This window comes from Heterodontus francisci, unplaced genomic scaffold, assembly GCF_036365525.1.
Source record: "Heterodontus francisci isolate sHetFra1 unplaced genomic scaffold, sHetFra1.hap1 HAP1_SCAFFOLD_43, whole genome shotgun sequence".
In the NCBI taxonomy this organism is placed as follows: Eukaryota; Metazoa; Chordata; class Chondrichthyes; order Heterodontiformes; family Heterodontidae; genus Heterodontus; species Heterodontus francisci.
Genome location: NW_027141852.1, coordinates 7,052,075 through 7,079,803, shown reverse-complemented (window position 1 = coordinate 7,079,803; position 27,729 = coordinate 7,052,075). Strand labels below are relative to the sequence as shown.

At 46.5% G+C, this 27,729-nt stretch overlaps 1 non-coding gene across 1 annotated transcript; it reads left to right on the top strand.

The window, feature by feature from the left end:
• The first annotated feature begins 11,167 nt into the window (after positions 1-11,167).
• trnar-ucg (transfer RNA arginine (anticodon UCG)) lies at positions 11,168-11,256 on the top strand. The gene is given in 2 exon segments: positions 11,168-11,204; positions 11,221-11,256. It is a non-coding gene; the product is annotated as a tRNA-Arg (tRNA).
• The last annotated feature ends 16,473 nt before the right edge of the window (positions 11,257-27,729 follow it).

The following is a 27,729-nucleotide window of genomic DNA, read 5'->3' as shown; positions in this document are numbered from 1 at the left end:
TCCCATTCCCCCGCTCTATCCCCATCGCCCTGTCAGTTATCTAAACCTGTCATATTTATTATAATTTTGTACATGTCTATCAAATCTCCCCTCAATCTCCTTTGCTGCAAGGAGAACAACCCCAGCTTCTCCAACCTAACTTTACAGCTAAAATCCCTCATGTCTGGAACCATTCTGTTAAATCTCCTCCACCCTCTCAAGGACACTCACATCCCTCCAAAAGTGTGTTGACCAGAACTGGATGCAATTCTCTGGTTGTGGCCCAACTAGAAATTTATACAGGTTCAGCATAACTTCCCTACTTTTGTACTCAGTACCTCTATTTATGAAGCCCAAGATCTCATATGCTTGGCTAACTACTTTCTCAATGTGTCCTGCCACCTTCAAAGAACTATGCATATGAATTCCCAGGTTTTTATTCCTAAAAATATGCTTTATTCATATAAATCTGTAAAAAATGCATTATACAACAGTTCAAAACAGCACCAAGTTGACATTCCAAAAAGTGCGAAGGAAATCAGTTTTCTTCAATACAGGAGTGAGTTGCCTCACAACCCTTCCACTCCATTTTACCTGACATGGACATTTTACAGCAAACCCATATCTGGTGTATACAGCACAAGGGTTTCCAATGGGTCCAGCTGCCCAGTTCACTATGGCGGGGGGACCTTACACAGTGGTCTTTCCCCATTGAGCCTTTGCAGTGGCTACCCCAAGCTTTAGTGCGTCCCTCAGCACGTAGTCCTGGACCTTGGAATGTGCCAGTCTGCAAAACTCGGTCGTGGACAACTCTTTGCGCTGCAAGACCAGCAGGTTTCGGGCAGACCAAAGAGTGTCTATCACCAAATTGATGGTCCTCCAGCAGCAGTTAATGTTTATCTCGGTGTGCATCCCTGGGAACAGCCCGTAGAGCACAGACTCCTGTGTTACAGAGCTACTTGGGATGAACCTCGACAAAAACCACTGCATCTCTTTCCACACCTGCTTTGCAAAGACACATTCCAGAAGGAGGTGGGCAACTGCCTCTTCCCCACCGCAGCCACCTCGGGGGCCGCGTGTGGAGGGGGCGAGACTTCGGGCATGCAGGAAGGATCTGACAGGAAGGGCTCTTCTTAGCACCAGCCAAGCTACATCTTGGTGCTTGTTTGAAAGTTCTGGTGATGAGGCATTCTGCCAAATGACTTTGGCAGTCTGCTCGGGGAACCATCCGACCGGATCCACCATCTCCTTTTCCCGTAGGGCCTTGAGGACATTCCGTGCAGACCACTGCCTGATGGATTGGTGGTCAAAGATGTTTTCCCGCAGAAACATTCCCACGAAGGATAGCTGGTACGGCACAGTCCAACTGGATGAAGCGATCCGCGGCAATGTGACCAGACCCATCCTTCGCAACACCGGGGACAGATAAAACCTCAGCACATAGTGACACTTGGTGTTTGTGTACTGGGGCTCTACACACAGCTTGGTGCAGCTGCACACGAAGGTGGTCATCAGGATGAGGGCGACGTTGGGTACATTTTTCCCGCCCTTGTCCAGAGGTTTGAACATCGTGTCCCTCCACCCTGGTCCATTTTAGATCTCCAGATAAAGCGGAAAATGGCTCGGGTGACAGCCACAGTGCAGGAGTGGGGTATGGGCCAGACCTGCGCCACGTACAGCAACAACGAGAGTGCCTCGCACCTGATGACCATTTTCTTACCCACAATGGAGAGAGATCGCTGCTCGCACACACTCAGTTTATTGTGCACCCTGGCCACTCGCTCCTTCCAGGTTTTGGAGCAGGCCCCGGCCCTTCCGAACCGTATCCCCAGCACCTTCAGGTAGTCTGACCTGATGGTGAAGGGGACAAAGGATCGGTCGGCCCGGTTCCCAAAGAACATGGCCTCACTCTTGCCATAGTTGACTTTGGTTCGAACTGGTCGCAGATGCTCATCTGTCTGCGAGGGGATGGTAGATCCGAGCAGAAGACAGCAACTTTGTCCATGTACAGGGAGGCTTTTACCTGAGTGCGTCCACTGACTGGGATTGTCACCCCTCTTATGCCTGCATCCTTCCTAATGGACTCTGCAAAAGGTTCGATACAGCAATCAGACAAGACAGGGGAGAGAGGATAGCCTTGTCTGACTCCAGATTGGATCAGGAAACTTTATGATTCCCACCCATTGATTGAGACTGCACTACTGATGTTTGTGTAAAGCAGTTTGGACCAATTGCAGATTCCCTCCCCAAACCCCATTTTGGAGAGCACGTCCATCATGAATGTGTGCAATATCCCGTCAAAAATCTTCTCCTGGTCCAAGCTGATGAGGCAGATGTCCATATCCCTGAGTAGTGTGAGACTATCAGAGATCTTCCTGCTGAGTACAGTGCAGGTCTGGTCAGGGTGAATCACCAACTCCAGACCAGACTTGACTCGACTGGCGATGACTTTGGACAGAATCTTGTAATCTACATTAAGCAGTGAGATGGGCCGCCAATTTCTGATTTCTGCCCTCACCCATTTCCGCTTGTAGATGAGGGTGATGATGCCTTTCCTCATGGATTCTGACATGCTGCCGGCCAGGAGCATACTGTCGTATACTTCCAGCAGGTCTGGGCCGACCCAGTCCCACAGGGCCGAATACTACTCAACCGGTAAGCCGTCGCTTCCGGGAGATGTACTCGTCTCGATGGACCTGATGGCCTTTGTCAGCTCGTCCAGAGTTAGCGGCTTGTCCAGTCTCTCCCTCATGCTGTCTTCCAAGACCTCTGTGATAGATGACAGGAAGAACTGGGAAGCCGTGCTGTCTGTGGGCTTCGCGTCTTACAGCCCAGCATTAAAGGATTTGCTGATCCTTAATATTTTTTAGAGATACAGCACTGAAACAGGCCCTTCGGCCCACCGAGTCTGTGCCGACCATCAACCACCCATTGATACTAATCCCATATTCCTACCATATCCTCACCTGTTCCTATATTTCCCTACCACCGACCTATACTAGGGGCAATTTATAATGGCCAATTTATCTACCAACCTGCAAGTCTTTTGGCAGGAAACAGGAGCACCGGGAGAAAACCCACGCAGACACAGGGAGAACTTGCAATCTCCACACAGGCAGTCTCCAGAATTGAACCCGGGTCACTGGAGCTGTGAGGCTGTGGTGCTAACCACTGTGCCGCTGTGTTGGATTGCAAAGACGTTACTGAGCCATCCTGTTCCTTCAAGCTGCTGATAACAGAGCTCTCCCTGTGTACATTTTGAAAGAAGAAACGTGAGCACGTCTCATCCTGCTCAATGGAGAGGACTCTGGACCGGAAGATGATCTTGGAGGCCTCCGTGGCAAAGAGCGAGGCCTGCTGGTTCCTCACCTCTTGGAAGTCCTCCTTGACCTCGACTCCCATCGACTGCAGCCAGAGCAGATTTTGCATTCTTTTCTGGAGTCGGGACATTTCCCTCTGTCTCTCTCTCGCCCTCTGATCACCTTTGAAGAGAAAGAATCTTTATCTTAACAACCTTAATAAAAGTGCGTCCCTCAGCATGTAGTCCTGGACCTTGGAATGTGCCACTCTGCAAAACTCGGTCGTGGACAACTTTTTGCGCTGCAAGACCAGGAGATTTCGTGCAGACCAAAGAGTGTCTATCACCAAATTGATGGTCCTCCAGCAGCAGGGAAATGGACCGGGTCCGGAGGGACACGATGTTCAAATCTCTGGACAAGGGCGGGAAAAATGTACCCAACGTGGCCCTCATCCTGATGACCGCCTTCGTGTGTGGCTGCATCAAGCTGTGTGTAGAACCCCAGTACGCAAACTCCAAGTGTCACTACGTGCTGAGGTTCCATCTGTCCCCGGTGTTGCGAAGGATGGGCCTGGTCTCATTGCCGCGGAACGCTCCATGCAGTTGGGCGGTGCCGTACCACCTATCCTTCGTGGAGCAGTTTCTGCGGGAAAACACTTTTGACCACCGATCCATCAGGCAGTGGTCTGCACGGAATGTCCTCAAGGCCCTACGGGAAAAGGAAACAGTGGATCCTGTCGGATGGTTCCCCGAGCAGACCGTCAAAGTCATTTGGCGGAATGCCTCATCACCAGAACTTTCAAACAAGCACCAAGACGTAGCTTGGCTGGTGGTGAGAAGGGCCCTCCCCGTCAGATCCTTCATGCACACCCGAAGTCTCGCCCCTCCCCACAATGCCCCCGCGTTGGCTGTGGTGGGGAAGAGACGGTCGCCCACCTCCTCCTGGAATGTGCCTTTGCAAAGCAGGTGTGGAAAGAGATGCAGTGGTTTTTGTCAAGGTTCATCCCAAGCAGCTCTGTAACACAGGAGTCTGTGCTCTGCGGGCTGTTCCCAGGGACGCACACCGAGACAAACATCAACTGCTGCTGGAGGACTATCAATTCGGTGAAAGACGCCCTTTGGTCTGCCCGAAACTTGCTGGTCTTCCAGTGCAAAGAGATGTCCACCACCGAATGTTGCAGACTGGCACATTCCAAGGTCCAGGACTACGTGCTGAGGGACGCACTAATGCTTGGGGCAGCCGCAGCAAAGGCTCAATGGGGAAAGACCACAGTGTAAGGTTCCCCCACCAAGCTGGACTGAGGGGCTGGCTCAATGGGAATCCCCTCGAACTGCATCGTTAATATTCTCAATTGCTGTAAATGTAAAACTGTAATTGACATGACAATTGTGAAACAGAAGGGTTGGGAAGAAACTCATGACAGTATTGAAGGAAACTGATCTCCCTTGCAATGTTTGTATTTTTTGGTGCTGTTTGGAAACTGTTTGGCAATGTAATTTTTACAGATTTTTATGAATAAAGTATATTTTGGGAAAAAAAAAGTCAGGTTCCTCCCACCAAGCTGAACTGAGTGGTTGGATCAATGGGAAACTCCTCGAACTGTTTTGTTGATATTTTCTTTTGCTGTAAATGTGAAACTGTAATTGGCATAACAATAGTGAAATGGAAGGGTTGTGAAGAAACTCATGATAGTATGGAAGGAAACTGATCTCCCTTGCAATGTTTGTATTTTTGGTGCTGTTTGAAACTGTTTGGCAATGTAATTTTTGCAGATTTTTATGAATAAAGTATATTTTGGAAATAAAAAAAAAGTTCAAAGCAATACAGTGGTTTTTGTCATGGTTTATTCCAAGCAGCTTGATAACACAGGAGTCTGTGCTCTATAGACTGTTCCCAGGGACGCACACTGATACAAACATCAACTGCTTGGAGGACTATCAATTCAGCGGGAGATGCCTTTTGGTTTGCCAGAAACTTGCTGCTCTTCCAGTGCAAAGAGTTGTCTGTGACGGAATGTTGCAGACTGGCACGTTTCAAGGTCCAGGACTACGTGCTGAGGGGTGCACTTAAGCTTGGGGCAGCCGCAGCAAAGGCTCAACGGGCAAAGGCCACAGTGTAAGGTCCCCCCACCAAGCTGAACTGAGGGGCTGGATCCATGGGAAACCCCTCGAACTGTATCGGGAAAATTCTGTGTGCTGTAAATGTAAAATGACAATGAAATGGAAGAGTTGTGAGGCAACTCATGATTGTATAGAAGGAAACTGATCACCTTTGCACTGTTTGTATTTTTTGACTTGATGCTGTTTTAAACTGTTTGGGAATGTAATTTTTACAGATTTTTATGAATAAAGTATATTTTGGAAATAAAGAAAAAAGTTCTCCCAGGATGAGGCTAACCTATTGTACTGTGGGTTTGCTGATGCCTGTGATGTCTTCAAATGTGGGATACTCAACTGCAGAATTTGTGATAGTTGGGGGTCTGCTTTTGCACTCACCCCTGATTATATGAATCAAAAATAGAATTTACTAGCTGTTGCTGGACAGTGTTTCAGCTCCCAATTATTTTTTGCTATAAACACTCGTGCTCGTTTCTTCGCAGCTCCAAGTACGCATTTCTCCACCTCAATGCGTGGACTTAGCTGGCAGGGGAGAGACCGTGATTAGTGGCGTTTGATAGTACAGGTGCTGTTTTTGTGTTTTCTTGGGGGTGGGAGGTGGTTTCAGCACCGTATTTAGGGCATTTCGCCCTTTGGGATTGGAGATCTACCGTGGTGGTGGTTTCCCTGTCAGTTGAGGATTTAGTACTTGTCCCAGGAAAGCGTCAAGTAAAAATGGCTGCAACCAACACCAGAGCTCCAGGCCAGGGGGTGCGTAACACCGTTAGGGTGGCGGTGAAAGATAGTGAAGGAAGTGCACCCATCGACTGCGCCTACTTCATTAAGAATTTTGTTTTTCCAAAATATACTTTATTCATAAAAATCTGGAAAAAAACACTGCACCCTCACAGCTCCAGCGACCCGGGTTCAGTTCTGGGTACTGCCTGTGTGGAGTTTGCAAGTTCTCCCTGTGACCGCGTGGGTTTCCGCTGGGTGCTCTGGTTTCCTCCCACAGCCAAAGACTTGCAGGTTGATAGGTAAATTGGCCATTGTACATTGCCCCGAGTGTAGGTGGGTGGTAGGAGAATTGAGGGAAGGTGGGGATGTGGCAGGGAATATGGGATTAATGTAGGATTAGTGGAAATGGGTGGTTGGTGGTCAGCACAGACTCGGTGGGCCAAAGGGCCTGTTTTAGTGCTGTATCTCTCCATGACTCGATGACATTCCAAAAAGTGTGAAAGAAATCAGTTTTCTTCAATAGAGGAGTGAGTTGCCTCACAACCCTTCCATTCCATTTTACCTGCCATGGACATTTTACAGCAAAACCATATTTGGTGTATACAGCCCGAGGGGTTTCCCATGGGTCCAGTTCCTTAGTTCACTATAGCGGGAGGACCTTACACAGTGGTCTTTCCCCATTGAGCCTTTGCAGTGGCTACCCCAAGCTTTAGTGCGTCCCTCAGCACGTAGTCCTGGACCTTGGAATGTGCCAGTCTGCAACACTCGGTCGTGGACAACTTTTTGCGCTGGAAGACCAGCAAGTTTCGGGCAGACCAAAGAGTGTCTATCACCGAATTGATGGTCCTCCAGCAGCAGTTGATGTTTATCTCGGTGTGCATCCCTGGGAACAGCCCGCAGAGCACAGACTCCTGTGTTACAGAGCTGCTTGGAATGAACCTCGACAAAAACCAATGCATCTCTTTCCACACCTGCTTTGCAAAGGCACATTCCAGAAGGAGGTGGGCAACTGTCTCTTCCCCACCTACTCAGCAGAGATGACATCTGTGATTGAAGCAAAAAGCAGAACCGACCTGATGCACAACATGAAACCAGCAGCCAGAACATTATATGACTTGAAATTAGCCAAGGCAGTTGTGCAAAAGACAGTGAGACACTGCGCAAATAAACACTGGACAAAATCACAGATGTAACAAGGGTTGGGAAGAAACTCATGACAGTATTGAAGGAAACTGATCCCCCTTGCAATGTTTGTATTTTTGGTGCTGTTTGGAAACTGTTTGGCAATGTAATTTTTACATATTTTGGAAATTAAAAAAAAATGTGGGAACAGCGTTCTCTCTCTATTACGGGTAAGAACCTGATCATCAGGTGCAAGGCGCTCACGTTGTTGCTGTAAGTGGCACAGGTCTGGCCCATACCCCACTCCTGCGCTGTGGCGGTCACCCGAGCCATTTCCCGCTTTATCTGAAGATGCAAAATGGACAGGGTCCAGAGGGACACGATGTTCAAACCTCTGGATAAAGGCGAAAAAATGTACTCAACGTCGCCCTCAACCTGATGGCAGCCTTAGTATGTGGCTGCATCAAGCTGTGCGTAGAGCCCCAGTATGCAAACACCAAGTGTCACTACGTGCTGAGGTTCAATCTGACCCCGGTGTTGTGAAGGATGGATCTGGTCACATTGTCACGGAACGCTCCATCCAGTTGGACTGTGCGTTCGTGGAAATGTTTGTGTGGAAAAACACCTTTGACCACTAATCCATCAGGCAGTGGTCTGCACGGAATGTCCTCAAGTATATTTTTGGAAAAGAAAAGTCTGGAAGAGGAAAGACCGGCGGGAAAGCTCGGTCCAAGGCCAAGTCTCCCTCCTCCCGGGCTGGACTGCAGTTCCCGGTGGGCCGTGTACACAGGCTCCTGAGAAAGGGCAACTATGCCGAGCAAGTGGGTGCCGGAGCCCCGGTCTATCTGGCTGCTGTGCTCGAGTATCTGACCGCTGAAATCCTCGAGTTGGCCAGTAACGCAGCCCAGGACAACAAGAAGACCCGCAACATCCTCAGACACCTACAGCTGGCTGTCCAGAATGACGAGGAGCTCACCAAGCTGCTGGGAGGGGTGACCATCACTCATGGCTGGGTGCTGCCTAATATCTAGGCCATGCTGCTGCCCAAGAAAACCAGCGCTCCGGGCACAAAAACCAAGTCAATCTGCCAGGATTTTATCAAATACCCAAAGGTTCTTTTCAGAGCCACCCACAGTATCATTCTTGTAAATCTCCTCTGTACTCTCTACACAGCAATTATGTCCTTTCTGTGATGTGATGACCAGAGCTGTACGCAATACTCCAGCTGTGGCCAAACCACCGTTTTAAACCGTTCTCGCATTACATCTCTGCTTTTGTCGACCAAGAAAGGAAAGCATTCCATATGCCTTCTTCACCACTCTATCTACCTATCCTGTCACTTTCAGGGACCTGTGGACATGCACTCCAGAGTCTCTCACTTCGTCTACCCCTCTCAATATCTTCCCGTTTATTGTGTATTCCCTTACTTTGTTTGCCCTCCCAAAATGCATTACCTCACACTTCTCCAGATTGAATTCCATTTGCCACTTTTCCGCCCACTCAACTAATCCATTCATATCATTCTTAAGTCGACAGCTATCCTCCTCACCATCAATTACACGGCCAATTTTTGTGTCATCAGTAAATTTCCCAATCATACCTCCCACATTTAATTCCAAATAATTAATATATACCACAAACAGCAAGGGACCCAACACTGAGCCCTGTGGAACGCCACTAAAAACTGCTTTCCATTCGCAAAAACATCATTGACTACTATCCTTTGTTTCCTGCCACTGAGTCAATTTTGGATCCAACCTGCCACATTCCCCTGTATCCCATGGGCTTTCATTTTACTGACCAGTCTGCCATGTGGGACCTTATCAAATGCCTTACTAAAATCCATGTAAACTACATCCACCGCACGATCCTCATCAACGCTCCTTGTTACTTCCTCAATAAACTCAATCAAGTTAGTCAGACATGACCTTCCCTTAACAAATCCATGCTGACTATCCCTGATTAATCCATGTCTTTCTAAGTGGTAGTTTATCCTGTCCCTCAGAATTGATTCTAATAATTTACCCACCACCGAGGTCAGACTGACCAGCCTATAACTATTTGGCCTATCCCTCACATCCTTTTAAAATAATAGTACAAAGTTCGCAGACCTCCAATCCTCCGGCACCTCCCACATATCCAGTGAGGATTTGAAGATGATCCTCAGCGCATCCACTATTTCCTCCCTGGCTTCCTTTAACAACCTCAGATGCAAACCATCTGGCCCTGGTGATTTATTCATTTTCAAGGATGTCAGACTCTCCAGTACTTCCACTCTCATTATGCTTATTGTATCTAATATTTCACACTCCTCTTCTTTTCCTACAATGTCTGCATAATCCCTCTCCTTTGTGAAGGCAGAGACAAAAAACTCATTAAGAACCCAGCCCACATCCTCTGGATCCACACAGAAGTTCCCTTGTACATCTCTGATAGGTCATACCCTTTCCTTAGTTATCCTCTTGCTCTTAATGGACTGAGAAAACATCCTTGGGGTTTCCTTCAAGTAGTTGTATCCAGTCCACATCCACCAAATCACCTCTCAGTTTTGTAAAATTTGCCTTCCCCCAATTTAGAACTTTTACTTTTCGAGCTGCCCTGCCATTACTTAGATTTACAAACTCATTATTGCTCGTGTAATAAGTGTAATAAGTAGAATAATTTACCAGTTACTCACCGATCAGCTTCTTCCCCTGTACCATGGAGGCTGAAAAGGCAGAAAAGAAAAGAGAGACCAAAGAGCACCTCCTTCCCCCAGTCAGTGAAGTCCCTCACACATCAACTCACAGCTTTACACTCTGTCCAAACAGCACTTTCTAATTAGTAATTATTAATAAATTGCACTAACTAAAACATTAGTAACCTGACCAATTACAAGGTCGCTATTTGAGGGTTTTTAAACAAAGAGCTTTTTTCCCTATCCCAAAGGCTCTTTTCAGATCCACCCACAGTATCTGAAAGGGCTGATTACTGTCTGAAGTCTGCTGTACCCACACCTCTGTCTATCCCTCTTCATCGAGAACAACCAGCGTCATCTTCCATTCCTTTCACCATCATGTGTTTAACTCGCTTCTCCTTATCGACAGTCAGATATCAATGTAATAATGAAATGATCTGTGTCAGTGCTGGCCATTTCCCTGTCCTGATTTCAGACCCCACTCTGGACACTTGTTTCTCATTCCAGGACCTTCTTGTATTAATATTCAGCACCACCTGTCAGTCAGAAACTTGTCTCAATGAACCGATCCTTTTACTGAACTTCCAACTGCTGCTGTCTATTTCTCGAGGGAAAGAGCTGCTCACTGAATAAGGATGTGAGGGGAATGTAACCCGGCTGCTGGTGAGAAGGTCCCGTCTTCTCAATCAAAAGCCTTTTATTTTACTACAGTGATTCCCAGATTCCCAGCTGGTCTGTTGAGGATTTTGTTTTCACAGAAATACCTTGTTAAATACAAATCTGATTCCAACACGTCAGTAACAGGACAGAATGGGAACCTTTTAAAAGGATGAAGCAACTATTTCAGTGTCTTCTCACTGTCCCCCTGAAGCCTGTGTGAAGGGGAATTACCAATAGTCTGTAATTTATTACTTCCACACCGAGTTTGAGTTATTTGTCGCGTGAAAGATTGCTGAACGGAGTCTTTTACTGTCAGTTACGGATGAGAAGTTGACAAAAATTGGCAAAATAAAGCTGTTCATAAAATAGCACCAGCAATTTGAGTCGGTAAAAGCAAAATTGTGTTTTAAAAGTTTATTTAAACCGCTACGGGAAAATAGATTTTTATGTACTTTTCCAGTCGATCACTTCTTTTCCACAGTGAAATTGGCGGCTTTCACAAATTCAAATATTCTGCCAGGTTGACAGGTTCAACCAATGATTTTTTGTATTTTGTGCTTCGAGGTTCTCTAATTGAATCATTCACGTAAGCTAATGGCTGTGTGGTCCAATGGATAGGGCGTCTGACTTCGGTATATTCTATGATGTTATCAGAAGATTGCAGGTTTGAGTCCTGCCACGGTCATTTTGACCCAAAGGGATTATGCAGGGATTTGGGGATCGAGTCGGGGACTGAACAGATTGGAAACCCGACATGGATTTAATGGGGCGAATGGCCTCCTCATGTGCTGTCACTGACTTTATGAGAAGAGAGTGACCAATCAGAAGTGGGCTGGGGTCACAGCGGGCTCGAACTGCAGGAATTCCAGGTCCCTGAATGACTGAGCTGAAACTGATCAGTTTCACTGCAGGAAACACCGTCTCGGGGGAAATAACATCACAAATAATTCCATTTGACTAATTATTCAATTATAAAACAATGGGCAGATGTGAAGGTGTGATGTTACTTTTCACTGTGAGGGGAGAATCCGCCATCTGGGTAAATCAGCAACTTTATAACATCGTCTGTACGTTTGGAAAAGAAACGATGAAAACTCTCCCCATAACCCTGGTGTGGTGGAAAGGCTCAATTCAGAGATTGGAATATAACGAGAGCACTACGTAAATCATTAACTGTTATTTCCGGCATAAAACACACCCCAGCTCCCGTTCCCAGGTCACTGCTGTCCCTATGAGGCGGTGTGTGACTCTGAAAAGAGACTTTGGTTTGTGTTTCTGCAGGAAAACCACAAAGATCCTCCCAGGCAGTGAAACTCATCTTCCCAGAATCTCCATACCAGATTGAAACAGAAAACACAAAGACAGTGAGAAAGTTCCAGAGAGTTACTGAGCATTAAAACCAATGAAATAAACCAATTCTAGAGAGATGTTGGTGCAGTTTTTTCAGAGAGATTGTGGGTGGCTCTTAAAAGAGCCGTTGTGTTTCGAGTGTTTTCACTACATGGTGGAGTTTTACTTGGAGTTGATGTACTTGGTCACTCACTTTGTCCCTTCTCACATTCCGAGCGCTTTGTTGGGTGGAAATATTTATTCAGGCAGTTTCAACAGCTCAGAGCCGACATTGAGTCAGAAACCAGAAATGGGAGTACGGGACACAGACAAGGAATTTACGCTGGACCTTTAGAAATCTCACTGGTTATAGGCCTCAGTTAGAGTGTTCTGTCTAATTCCATGCTCCACACTTTAGCAGGAATGTCAAGGCCTCAGAGAGGGTGCAGAGGAGATTTACTAGAATGGTATCAGAAATGCAGGAATTCAGCTTATGTGGAAAGAATAGGGGTCTGGGGTGTGTGAAGCTGGGGTCCTTCTTCTCAGAGCAGAATGGCAGTTAATAGTTGTGTTCAACATTGTGAAGAGTTTTTATAAGAATAAAGAAGTTTGACTGCAATGAGACAGAGCCTTGGTGAGATCACACATTATGGGCGGCACAGTGGCGCAGTGGTTAGTACCGCAGCCTCACAGCTCCAGCAACCCGGGTTCAATTCTGAGTACTGCCTATGTGGAGTTTGCAAGTTCTCCCTGTGTCTGTGTGGGTTTTCTCCAGGTGCTCCGGTTTCTTCCCACAAGCCGAAAGACTTGTTGGTAGGTAAATTGTACATGATAAATTGTCCCTGGTTTAGGTCGGTGGGAGGGAAATATAGGGTCGGTGGGGATGTGGTAGGAATGTAGGATTAGTATAAATGGGTGGTTGTTGGTCGGCACAGACTCGGTGGGCCGAAGGGCCTTTTTCAGTGCTGCATCTCTCTGTGACTCTAGAGATGTGGATGCTCGTTGGGTATATCCAAGAGAGAGATCGATAGGTTTTTGGATACTAAGGGAATCAAGGGATCTGTGCTAGTGTGGTAAGATGGAGTTGATGTCGGAAATCAGCTGTGATCTTATTGAATGGCAGAGCTATTTCGATGGGCCGAATGGCCCACTCCTATTTTTTATGTAAAGTTCCATTCCTCTCAGGGAATAATTTATTTTCAAAAAGAGAAATACTGCACACACTGAAAATCTGAATAATAACAGAAGGTTCTGGAAACACTCAGCAGTTCCAGCAGTATCTGTGGAGAGAGGAAGGTAGGAGCAATGTTTCAGGTCTATAGAAGGGTCACAGAACTGGACCACTAACCCGAGCTTCTCTTCTCCACAGTTGTTTCCGGACTGGCTGAGTGTTTTCAGTATTTTAGGCTTTTTCTTTCTGCATTTCATCCTTTTCCCATTTGACTATTTGCTGTGAAACTTTCAGCGTTGTGCTCAATTCTTTGTGTCGTTGTGTTTTCTTTATTTGATGTAATGTAAATAGTATCCTGAAATGAATTTGCCAAATGGTTGGGCAAATTGTTACAACCAGTTTTTGAGCAAGTTCTCCACATACACAGTGAAGGATTCCTTCACATTTGCGAAGACCATACAGGACTTGCCTATCGATAGCAATGCCGTGTCCATGTGTCATTTGACATTGCTAGCCTATTCACCAATGTACCACTTCAGGAAGCCATAGATATTTGCACTGCAGTGCTATATCGTGGTGATCTAGACCCGTCACCATTGTGTGAATCCGTATTCATTGAACTTATGAACTCGGCAACTTGCACAGTTGAGTTCAGTTTTATTGACACCATGTATCGCTGGTGTTGCCATGGGATCCCCTCGAGGCCCAGCTCTCACAAACATCTTTGTTGGATTCCATGACAAACCTGTTTTTAAGGGAATGACACCTAACCTCCTACCTCTTGCATATTTCCAATATGTAGATGATACGTTTGCTATATTTGAATCCGCAGTTGCATGAAATAATTTCCTTGCACGTCTTCATGGGCTCCATCCTACACTCAAATTCACCTTTAGAATGGAGCAGTCAAATGAGCTCCCTTTCCTTGATGTACTAGTTGAGAAATCTGCGAAGGGGTTTTCTACCACGGTCTACCGCAAACATACCTTCACTGGTCAATACACGCGTTGGGCTTCTTACAGTTCCACGCGCTATAAGATTGGTCTGATCGACAACCTCATAAATAGGGCTAAGCCATTTGCTCACCATGCAAGCTTGATGCTGAAATAGGGCGAATCAAAGACATCCTGCATTACAATGGCTACACTGATCAGATCATTTATATATGTATATCGCACAAACTTATAAACGGGCTGAAGGACGTCATTTTGAGCCCTGAAAAGTGCCCAGTCTCCCTCAAATTACCCTGGAAGGGTAATATATCCCCAGTATTTGAGTAACAGGTGAAGCGAGCTGTTTCCTGCTGTTACTATGCAGGAGCAACAAGTGTGGTGTTCGCCACTAACAGGATGCTGCTGTCAAGCAAAAGAGACATCCTGCCTATCACACAAATAAGTAACGTGATATATTAATTTCAATACCAGTGTGATGCTAGTTTTCTAGACCGTACAACCCAAAACTGGCGGCTTGTATCAAATAACATGTCCCTTCCGCTGTTCGCAATGGGCCCTACCCAACCAACCCGTGCTTGCAAAACTCAAAACACAGTATCCAACATGAGATGTGATTCCACAATAGGACAACATTTGCTAAATAATTCTCAGTGTGCTAAGAATTACACTGACAACCGATTTAAGACTGTCAGTAGGGCTCGCAGTGTGGTGCATTGGTGTGTACTGTAAGCTACATATATTAATACACAGGGCCCTGTTCTTTGCAGACAGAAAGAACATGCACACATGTTGTGCCAGTTTCAGCTAAACAAAATAAGTGACAGCCATTCACTGGCTCATTCCACAGGGCAATGGTTTGACCAATCAGAGTCAAGCTGCCTGGTTTAAATTTCAAACAAAGCTGGGCAGTTATCTGTCAGTTACCATAAACTGATGCATTCTGAATGGCAATGCCGCGCCCAATCAGAGTTCACTTGCCAACCAATCAGCATTCTCTTCTCATACAGAAGAAAGTTGTTGTTTTCCCTTAAATTGGTATTCTTGTGGATTGCCCTGCTGAGTGCAAGAAGAAAACAACTGGCTACCAAAGTTTGGACAATATGTCACTATTTTCACGAAATAATTACTTTTATTTCCAATATAAAAATATAAAGCAATATGAGTGTAACATTTACAGACAAATTCTATTACCTCACATTGCCTGATTCTTTCACACTGACAGACTGTGTGAACTACTGTCCCGATTTTGCAGTTCTCACTTCCAGTTAGCAAATGTCAGCAATCTGTGACACAGTGCAGTTTACAGACCAGACCGTCAATCCCAACATGCAATAATTGTTCAGCTTATGTTGGACTGGTGGGATTTAGAAATACTAGGAATTGAGATGAGCTGTTATTGCATTTAATTATTTGTTTCATGGGATGTGGACGTCGCCAGCCAGGCCAGCATTTATTGTCCATCCCTAATTGCCCATGAGAAGGTGGTGGTGAGCTTCCTTCTTGAACCACTGCAGTCCATGTGGGGTAGGTACACCCACAGTGCTATTAGGAAGGGAGTTGCAGGATTTTGAACCAGCGACAGTGAAGGAATAGCGATATAGTTCCAAGTCAGGATGATGTGTAGCTTGGAGGAGAACTTTCAGGTGGTTGTATTCCCATGCATCTGCTGCCCTTGCCCTTCTAGGCAGTAGAGGATGCATGCTTGGAAGGTGCTGCCTGAGTAGCCTTGGTGCATTGTTGCAGTGCATCTTGTAGATGGTACACACTGCTGCCACTGTACATCAGTGGTGAAGGGAGTGATTGTTGTGGACGGGGTGCCAATCAAGCGTGTTGCTTTGTCCTGGATGGTGTCGAGCTTCTTGAATGTTGTTGGAGCTGCACCCATCCGGGCAAGTGGATAGTATTCCATCACACTCCCGACTTGTGCCTTGTAAATGGTGGACAGGCTTGGGGAGTAAGGAGGTGAGTTATTCACCGCATGATTCCTATCCTCTGACCAGCTCATGTAGTCACACTATTTATAAGGCTACTCCAGTTCAGTTTCTGGTCAATGGGAACCCCCAGGAAGTTGATAGTGGGGGATTCAGCGATCGTAATGCCGTTGAATGTCAATGGGAGATCTTTAGATTCTCTCTTGTTCGAGATGGTCATTGCCTGGCACTTGTGTGGCGCGAATGTTACTTGCCACTTATCAGCACAAGCCTGGATATTGTCCAGGTCTTGCTGCATTTCTACATGGACTGCTTCAGTATCTGAGGAGTCGTGAATGGTGCTAAATTTTGCAATCATCAGTGAACATCCCCACTTCTGACCTTATGATTGAAGGAAGGTCACTGATGAAGTAGTGAAGAAGGTTGGGCCGAGGATACTACCCTGAGGAACTCCAGCAGTAATGTCCTGGAGCTGAGATGATTGACCTCCAACAATCACAACCATTTTCCTTTGTGCTAGGTACGATTCCAACCAGTGGAGAGTTTTCCTCTTGATTCCCATTGACTCCAGTTTTGTTCTGGCTCCTTGATGCCATACTCAGTCAAATGCTACCTTGATGTCAAGGGCAGACACTCTCACCTCACCTCTTGAGATCAGCTCTTTTGTCCTTGTTTGAACCAAGGCTGTAATGACGTCAGGAGCTGAACGGCCCTGGCGGAACCCAACTGAGCGTCACTGAACAGGTTATTGCAAAGCAAGTGCCCCGTCGATGACATCTTCCATCACGATACTGATGATTGAGAGTAGACTGATGAGGCAGTAATTGGCTGGGTTGGATTTGTCCTGCTATTTGTGTACAGGACATACCTGGGCAATTTTCCACATTGCCGGGTGGATGCCAGTATTGTACCTGTACTGGAACAGCTTGGCTAGGGGCGCGGCAAGTTCTGGAGCACAGGTCTTCAATACTATTGCTGGAATATTGTCAGGGCCCATAGCCTTTGCTGTATCCAGTGCCTTCAGTCGTTTCTTGATATCACGTTGAGTGAAGCGAATTGGCTGTAGACTGGCATCTGTGTTGCTGGGGACTTCAGAAGGAGGCCGAGATGGATCATCAACCCGGCACTTCTGGCTGCAGATTGTTTCAAATTCTTCATCCTTGTCTTTTGCACTGATGTGCTGGGCTCTCCCATCATTGAGGTTGGGGATATTTGTGGAGCCACCTCCTCCTGTTGGTTGTTTAATTGTCCACCACCATTCATCATTGGATGTGGCAGGGTGTAGATCTGATCCGTAGGTTGTGGGATCACTTAGCCCTGTCTATTACATGCTGCTTCTGCTGTTTGGCATGAAAGTAGTCCTGGGCTGTAGCTTCATCAGCTTGACGCCTCATTTCAAGGTATGCCTGGTGCTGCTCCTGGCATGCCCTCCAGCACTCTTCATTGAATTAGGGTTGATCCCCCAGCTTGTTGGTAATGTTAGAGTGGGGTAATATGCCGGGCCATGAGGTTATAGAATGTGGTTGACTACAATTCTGCTGCTGCTAATGGTCCACAGCACCTCATGGATGCCCAGTTATACATTGCTAGATCTGTTCAAAATCTATCCCATTTAGCACAGTGGTAGTGGCACACAACCCGATAGAGGGTATCCTCAATGTGAAGACGGGACATCATCTCCACAAGGACTGTGCAGTGGTCACTCCTACCAATACTGTCATGGACAGATGCATCTGCGGCAGGCAGATTGGTGAGGATGAGGTCAAGTATATTTTTCCCTCTTGTTAGTTCCCTCACCACCTACCGCAGACCCAATCGAGCAGCTATGTCCGTTAGGACTCGGCCAGCATGGTCAGTAGTGGTGCTACCGAGCCACTCATGGTGATAGACATTGAAATCCCCCAGCCAGACTACATTCTGTCCCTTGCCACCCTCAGTGCTCCCTCCGAGTGGTGCTCATCAGTCTCTCGCTGTCTCTTATAATAAAAACAAGAAATGCTGGAACCACTCAGCAGGTCTGGCAGCATCTGTGGAAAGAGAAGCAGAGTTAACGTTTCGGGTTAACGATGAAGGGTCACCGACCCGAAACGTTAACTCTTCGTTCCGATGAAGGGTCACAGACCAGAAACGTTAACTCTGCTTCTCTTTCCACAGATGCTGCCAGACCTGCTGAGTGGTTCCAGCATTTCTTGTTTTTATTTCAGATTTCCAGCATCCGCAGTATTTTGCTTTTATCTTGCTGTCTCTTGCTGGTTTGCTCAGTACTTTTCTCTGTCTGTTCATTTCTGGATCCTGATAATCTCTTCCTGGTTTTCTGTGCGTCTTTCTCTGTCTGTTCCTTTCTGAGTCCTGATAATATCTTCCTGGTTTTCTGTGTGTCTTTCTCTGTCTGTTCCTTTCTGAGTCCTGATAATATCTTCCTGGTTTTCTGTGTGTCTTTCTCTGCCTGCCTCATTGTCGGTGCTGTTACTCAGTGTCCTTGTGTCATTGTGCAGTGAGGGTGAATCCGTCAGCACGTGTGTTGCTGAGTCCGGGATTGTTAAGAAATCCGACAACATTCCTATTTTTATAAAAACATTGGGGAAATGAACATATTTCACTAACGGGCAGCTAAAATTTAAAGTAGTAGTTAGCAGAGTGGCGCAGCGGAAGCGTGCTGGGCCCATAACCCAGAGGTTGATGGATCGAAACCATTTCCTGCTATTTGTGTTTGGTAATAACACGAACAGTTCACTTTCAAAACATCAAGTATTTTACCCATAATAACAAGATGCTTCCAAAGGCACTCTATTGCAATCAGCTTCTTCCTTCTAGTGAACACATCAATCAGTAACAAATCACTTTTGCTCACACGAACACAAGCTGCAAACACGGACCAGCTGAGTCTCTCCCACTTTGTCAACCCCTTCCTGCAGAGCCTCCTCTCCACCACCAGATGGTGATGTTGGCCACAATAAAACCAGGGCAAATGGTCACAGTGAGGAGACGGTCAGTAACAGAAAATAAAACAATAACAGGGAAAACCTTTACACAACAACAGGGGACATCTTTACACAACAGAAAACATATTTACACAACAGGAAATACCTTTAGACAACAGGGAGAACACAATCATACAAATGCCTTGTTTCTCCATCTCAGTCTCGTTGTCGCTCTCTCTGTCCCTCACTTTTCCTTCCTCACAGTCTATTCTTGGTTTTCCTCTCTGTCCCGTTGTCGATGGTGTTACTCAGCGTCCTTGTAACATTGTGTAGCCAGGCTGAGCCTCCCAACACCTGTGTTGCTGTAATAAAGACAGAAAATGCTGGAAATGCTCAGGAATTTTGGCAGCATCTGTGCAGAGAGAAACAGTTAACAGTTCAGATCTGTTTTGTTAGCTCACATTAACTTTGTTCTCCCTGCACAGAAGCTGCCAGACCTGCCGACTATTTCAAGCATTATCTGTTTATATTTCAGATTTCCAGCATCCGCAGTATTTTGCTTTTGTACGTGTGTTGCTATGTCTGGGATTGTTTGAGTGCAATGCTATTGCTTTATAAACAGCGTTGAAACAAACATTTATCTCGTTAACACACAGCGCTAATGCACAGCTGGATATAAACAGTAGCCTGCAGCAGAGGGCGCAGTGGATGTTTATTAACACAAATAATTCACCAACACAATATTTACTGCTATCCCCAATCACACCACGCTTCATCTTAACACGTTTTACTCTTTATTTACATCAACTTCTTCCTTCCAGTAAACACTTCAATTTGGAACACAGCTTCCAAATCACCTTTATTCACAAACCCGAACACACACCAGCCCAGACTTTCCCCTTTCTGTCAACCCATTCCTGCATAACTGCCTCTCCACCAACAGTTGTTGTTAGAATCATACAATCATAGACTGGCGACAGCACAGAAGGAGGCCATTCGGCCTGTCGAACCCGTGCTGGCTCTCTGTTAGAGCAACCTACCTCATTTCACTCCCCAGTCAGTTCAATTTTGGAGGTGGGAAAACTTCTCGAAAGAATAATTCGGAACAAAATTAATAGTCCCATGGACAAATGTGGGTTAATTCAAGAAAGCCAGCATGGATTTCTTAAGGGAAAATCATGTTTAACTGTCCTGCTGGAGTTTTTTGATGAGGTAACAGAAAGAGTTGATGAGGGCAATGCTGTTGATGTGGTGTACATGGACTTTCAAAAGGTCTGGCAGCATCTGAAAGGTCACTGACCTGAAACGTTAACTTTGCTTCTCTCTGTACAGATGCTGCCTGACCTGCTGAGTATTTCCAGCATTTCTTGTTTTCATTATGGCACAGAGTTCCCTTTTCAAACTTACAGAATTAACCACAATAATGTACTCTGAGATTCAAGTTAAATATCAGCCCAATATTTACACACATTATGAGTTTATAAGTTTCAGTATTAATTCCCATGAGTGCATCCTGACAGATACATTAGATATAACATAACATTAGAACAGAAGAAATAGGAGCAGGAGTAGGCCATTCGGCCCCTCAAGCCTGCCTCGCCATTCAGTAAGATCATGGCTGATCTGCCCCAGACCTCAACTCCTCTTTCATGCCAGCTCTTCATAGCCCTCAACTTTCCAATATTTCAAAAATCTATTTACATCCTCTTTAAATACTTTCAGTGATTTAGCCTCCAATACTGTCTGGGGTAGAGAATTCCAGACATTCACTACCCTCTGAGAGAAGAAATTCCTTTGCATCTCAGTTTTAAATGAGTGTCTGTCCCCTTATTCTGCAACTATGTCGCCTAGTTTGAGATTCCCCCACTAGTGGAAACATCTTCTCAACATCGACCCTGTTAATAAAAACAAGAAATGCTGGAAATACTCAGCAGGTCTGGCAGCATCTGTGAAGAGAGAAGCAGAGTTAATGTTTCAGGTCAGAGACCCTTCTTCACCCTGTTAAGCCCCCTCAGAATCTTGTACGTTTCAAAAAGATCACCCCTCATTCTTCTGAACTCGAATGAATAACCTGTTTAGCCGTTCTTGATAAGTCGACCTCTTCATCTCAGGAATCAGCTGAGTGAATCTCTTTTGAACTCCTCCAATGCCAGTACATCCTTTCTTAAGTCTAAATCTCAAGTGTGATATCAGATTGAGAGAATCTGAAAGATAGTATAACCTGAGATACAAACTGAGATTTCAGATTAAAACTCCCCCGGATTGTGAAACTAAAAGATACAACAGCAATTCAATTTGTATAGACTGTGCTTTGGATCATATTTCAGCCCTCATACAGTATTAGACTGGAAGATACTGTAGCAATTCCATTAGTGCAGACTCAGCTCTACATTGCAGAGCAGGGAACATATTTAAACAACCGGGAACACTTTAACACAAGACGGATCATATTTACACAACTGAGAAGATCTTTACCCAACAGGGAACCATTTTACACAATAACAGAGAACATCTTTACACACCAGCGAATACAGTAACACAACAGAGAACATATTACACAGCAGGAAATATCTTTAAAGGAACACAGGGAACATCTTTACACAACAGAGAACACAATTACATAAATCATCAGTCTTTCGCTGTCTCTTGCTGGTTTGCTCAGTACCTTTCTCTGTCTGTTCCTTTCTGGGTCCGAATGATCTCGACCCAGTTTTCTGTGTGTCTTTCTCTGCCTGCCTCATTGTCGGTGCTGTTACTCTGTGTCCTTATGTCATTGTGCAGTGAGGGTGAGTCCGTCAGCACGTGTGTTGCTGAGTCCGGGATTCTTGAGAAATCCGACTACAATCCTATTTTTATAAAAACATTGGGGAAATGAACATATTTCACTAACGGGCAGCTAAAATTTAAACCAACAGTTAGCAGAGTGGCGCAGCAGAAGCGTGCTGGACCCATAACCCAGAGGTCGATGGAGCGAAACCATTCTCTGCTCTTTATGTTTGGGAGCAACACAAACAGTTCACTTTCAAAACATCAAGTGTTTCCCCATAATAACAAGATGCGCTCGATTGCAATCAGCTTTTTCCTTCGAGTGAACACATCAATCAGCAACAAATCACTTTTGCTCACACGAACACAAGCTGCAAACACGGACCAGCCGAGTCTCTCCCACTTTGTCAACCCCCTTCCTGCAGAGCCTCCTCTCCACCACCAGATGGTGATTTTGGCCACAATAAAACCAGGGCAAATGGTCACAGTGAGGAGACGGTCAGGAACAGAAAATAAAACAATAACAGGGAAAACCTTTACACAACAACAGGGGACATCTTTACACAACAGAAAACATATTTACACAGCAGGAAATACAGTTACACAACAGGGAGCACACAATCATACAAATGCCTTGTTTCTCCATCTCAGTTTCGTTGTCTGTCTCTCTCTCTCCGTTCCTCACTTTTGCTTCCTCACAGTCTATTAGTTTTCTGTGTGTTTTTCTCTCTGTCCCGTTGTCGATGGTGTCACTCAACGTCATTGTAACATTGCGTAGCCAGACTGAGCCTCCCAACACCTGTGTTATAGAACATAGAACATAGAACAGTACAGCACAGTACAGGCCCTTCGGCCCACAATGTTGTGCCGAACCTTTAACCTACTCTGAGATCAAAACTATCTACATACCCTTCATTCTACTATCATCCATGTACCTATCCAAGAGACGCTTAAATGTCCCTAATGTATCTGCTTCTACTACCACCACTGGCAGTGCATTCCACGCACCCACCACTCTCTGTGTAAAGAACCGACATCTGACATCCCCCCGAAACCTTCCTCCAATCACCTTAAAATTATGCCCCCTGGTGATAGCCCTTTCCACCCTGGGAAAAAGTCTCTGGCTATCCACTCTATCTATGCCTCTCATCATCTTGTACCCCTCTATCAAGTCACCTCTCATCCTTCTTCGTTCCAATGGGAAAAGCCCCAGCTCCCTCAATCTTTCTTCGTAGGACATGCCCTCCAGTCCAGGCAGCATCCTGATAAATCTCCTCTGCACCCTCGCTAAAGCTTCCACATCCTTCCTATAATGAGACGACCAGAACTGAACACAATATTCCAAGTGTGGTCTAACCAGGGCTTTATAGAGCTGCAGCATAACCTCGCGGCTCTTAAACTCAATCCCCCTGTTAATGAAAGCTGACACACCATACGCCTTCTTAACAACCCTATCAACTTGGGTGGCAACTTTGAGCGATCTATGGACATGGACCCCAAGATCCCTCTGTTCCTCCACACTACCAAGAATCCTGTCTTTTAGCCTGTATTCTGCATTCAAATTCGACCTTCCAAAATGAATCACTTCACACTTTTCCAGGTTGACCTCCATCTGCCACTTCTCAGCCCAGCTCTGCATCCTGTCAATGTCCTGTTGCAACCTACAACAGCCCTCCACACTATCCACAACTCCAGCAACCTTCGTGTCATCGGCAATCTTGCTAACCCAGACTTCCACTTCCTCATCCAAGTCATTTAGAAAAATCACAAAGAACAGAGGTCCCAGAACAGATCCCTGCGGAACACCACTGGTCACCGAGCTCCAAGCTGAATACTTTCCATCTACTACCACCCTCTGTCTTCTATGGGCCAGCCAATTCTGTATCCAGACAGCCAACTTTCCCTGTATCCCATGCCTCCTTACTTTCTGAATGAGCCTACCATGGGGAACCTTATCAAACGCCTTGCTGAAATCCATATACACCACATCCACTGCTCTTCCTTCATCAATGTGTTTTGTCACATCTTCAAAGAATTCAATAAGGCTTGTGAGGCATGACCTGCCCCTCACAAAGCCATGCTGACTGTCTCTAATCAAACTATGCTTTTCCAACTAATCATAAATCCTGTCTCTCAGAATCCTCTCCAATAATTTTCCCACTACCTACGTAAGACTGACTGGTCTGTAATTCCCAGGGTTATCCCTATTCCCTTTCTTGAACAAGGGAATAACATTTGCCACCCTCCAATCATCTGGTACTACTCCAGTGGACAGTGAGGACGCAAAGATCATCGCCAAAGGCGCGGCAATCTCTTCCCTCGCTTCCCGTAATATCCTTGGGTATATCCCGTCTGGCCCCAGGGACTTATCTGTCCTCATGTCTTTCAAAATTTCCAGCACATCCTCCCTCTTAACATCAACCTGTTCGAGCATATCAGCCTGTTTCACCCTGTCCTCACAAACGACCAGGTCCCTCTCACTAGTGAATACTGAAGCACAGTATTCATTTAGGACCTCCCCTACCTCCTCCGACTCCAGGCACAAGTTCCCTCCACTATCCTTGATCGGCCCTACCCTCACTCTGGCCATCCTCTTGTTCCTCACATAAGTGTAGAACGCATTGGGATTTTCCTTAATCCTACCCGCCAAGACTTTTTCATGTCCCCTTCTAGCTCTCCTAAGTCCATTCTTCAGTTCCTTCCTGGCTACCTTGTAACCCTCTAGAGCCCTGTCTGATCCTTGCTTCCTCAACCTTAAGTAAGCTTCCTTCTTCCTCTTGACTAGCTGTTCCACATTTCATGTCAGCCAAGGTTCCTTCACCCTATCATCCCTTCCTTGCCTCATCGGGACAAACCTATCCAGCAGTCGCAGCAAGTGCTCCCAAAACAACCTCCACATTTCTGTCATGCATTTCCCTGAGAACATCTGTTCCCAATTTATGCACCCCAGTTCCTGCCTAATAGCATTGTAATTCCCCCTCCCCCAATTAAATATTTTCCCATCCCATCCGCTCCTGTCCCTCTCCATGACTATAGTAAAGGTCAGGGAGTTGTGATCACTATCACCGAAATGTTCTCCCACCGAGAGATCTGCCACCTGGCCTGGTTCGTTGCCAAGCACCAAATCCAACATAGCCTCCCCTCCAGTCAGCCTATCTACGATGTTCAAATCTCTGGACAAGGGCGGGAAAAATGTACCCAACGTGGCCCTCATCCTGATGAGCGCCTTCGTGTGCGGCTGCATCAAACTGTGTGTAGATCCCCAGTACGCAAACTCCAAGTGTCACTACGTGCTGAGGTTCTATCTGTCCCCGGTGTTGCGAAGCATGGGCCTGGTCACATTGCCGTGGAAAGCTCCATGCAGTTGGGCGGTGCCGTACCACCTATCCTTCGTGGAGCAGTTTCTGCGGGAAAACACCTTTGACCACCGGTCCATCAGGCAGTGGTCTGCACGGAATGTCCTCAAGGCCCTACGGGAAAAGGAAACGGTGGATCCTGTCGGATGGTTCCCCGAGCAGACCGTTAAAGTCATTTGGCGGAATGCCTCATCACCAGAACTTTCAAACAAGCACCAAGACGTAGCTTGGCTGGTGGTGAGAAGGGCCCTCCCCGTCAGATCCTTCATGCACACCCGAAGTCTCGCCCCCTCCGCACAGTGCCCCCGCGTTGGCTGTGGTGGGGAAGAGACGGTCGCACACCTCCTCCTGGAATGTGCCTTTGCAAAGCAGGTGTGGAAAGAGATGCAGTGGTTTTTGTCAAGGTTCATCCCAAGCAGCTCTGTAACACAGGAGTCTGTGCTCTCCGGGCTGTTCCCAGGGACGCACACCGAGACAAACATCAACTGCTGCTGGAGGACTATCAATTCGGTGAAAGATGCCCTTTGGTCTGCCCGAAACCTGCTGGTCTTCCAGCGCAAAGATTTGTCCACCACCGAATGTTGCAGACTGGCATATTCCAAGGTCCAGGACTACGTGCTGAGGGACGCACTAAAGCTTGGGGCAGCCGCAGCAAAGGCTCAATGGGGAAAGACCACAGTGTAAGGTTCCCCCACCAAGCTGGACTGAGGGGCTGGATCCATGGGAAACCCCTCGAACTGTATCGTTAATATTCTCAATTGCTGTAAATGAAAAACTGTAATTGACATGACAATTGTGAAACGGAAGGGTTGGGAAGAAACTCATGACAGTATTGAAGGAAACTGATCTCCCTTGCAATGTTTGTATTTTTTGGTACTGTTTGGCATTGTAATTTTTACAGATCTTTATGAATAAAGTATATTTTGGAAATAAAAAAAAAATCTACATATTGAGTCAGGAAACCTTCCTGGACACACCTGACAAAAACTGCTCCATCCAAACTATTTGCACTAAGGAGGTTCCAATCAATATTAGGGAAGTTGAAGTCACCCATGACAACAACCCTGTTACTTCTGCACCTTTCCAAAATCTGCCTCCCAATCTGTTCCTCCGTGTCTCTGTTGCTATTGGGGGGTCTATAGAAAACTCCCAATAAAGTGACTGCTCCTTTCCTGTTTCTGACTTCCACCCATAATGACTCAGTAGACAAACCCTCCTCGATGACCTCCCTTTCTGCAGCTGTGATACTATCCCTGATTAACAATGCCACTCCCCCACTTCTTTTACCTCCCTCCCTATTCCTTTTGAAACATCTAAACCCCGGAACATCCAACATCCATTCCTGCCCTTGTGATCTCCAAGTGTCCGTAATGGCCACAACATCGTAGCTCGAAGTACTGATCCATGCTCTAAGTTCATCACCCTTATTCCTGACACTTCTTGCATTAAAATAGACACACTTCAACCCATCATACTGGCTGCAACTTTGCCCTGTCAACTGTCTAACCTTCCTCACAGACTCTCTGCACTCGGTATCTGCCTGTTCAACAGCTACCCCATCCACTGATCCATAGCTCCGGTTCCCATCCCCCTGCCAAACTAGTTTAAACCCTCCCGAAGAGCTCTAGCAAACCTCCCGCCCAGGATATTGGTGCCCCTCCAGTTCAGATGCAACCCGTCCTTCTTGTACAGGTCCCACCTTCCTCAGAAGGTATCCCAATGATCCACATAACTGAAGCCCTCCCTCCGACACCAGCTCTGTAGCCACGTGTTCAGCTGCACTCGCTCTCTGTTTCTAGCCTCACTAGCACGTGGCACCGGTATCAATCCTGAGATTACTACTCTGCTCGTCCTGCCTTTTCGCTTCCATCCTAACTCCTATATTCGCTTTTCAGGTCCTCATCCCTTTACCTAGCTATGTCATTGGTACCGATATGTACCACGACTTCTGGCTGCTCCCCCTCCCCCTTAAGAATCCTGTAGACTCGATCTGAGACTTCCCTGACCCTGGCACCCAGGAGGCAACATACCATCCGGGAGTCTCATTCGTGACCACAGAATCTCCTGTCTGTTCCTCTAACCATTGAATCTCCTATCACTATCGCTCTCCTATTCTCCACCCTTCCCTTCTGAGCTGCAGAGCCAGGCTCAGTGCCAGAGACCTGGCCGCTGTGGCTTTCCCCTGGTAGGTCCCCCCCCACAACCGTATCCAAAACGGTATACTTATTATTGAGGGGAACGGCCACAGGGGATCCCTGCACTATGTGCCTATTCCCTTTCCCTTCCCTGACGGTCACCCAGCTACCTTTATCCTGTGACCTAGGTGTCAGTACTTCCCTATAACTGCTCTCGATCATCCCCTCTGCCTCCCGCATGATCCGAAGTTCATCCAGCTCCAGCTCCGGTTCCCTAACGCGGTCTGTGAGGAGCTGGAGTTGGGTGCACTTCTCACAGGTGAAGTCAGCAGGGACACAAGTGGTGACCCTTACCTCCCACATCCTGCAAGAGGAGCATGCAACTGCCCCAGCTTCCATCCCCTCTGCTCGAAATTGACAACAGAGAATAAAAAAATATAAAGGAAAACCTTACCTTACCAAACCCTCCACACAAGAGTCCTTTTTTTGGTTGGAGGAGGAGGATGGGTGGGAGACACTACACTTGTAGTGTTTCGGGTTTAGCCACTGCCCGAATATATAAGTTCACTTACCCAGCAGTCCCCGTGTCCGCGTCC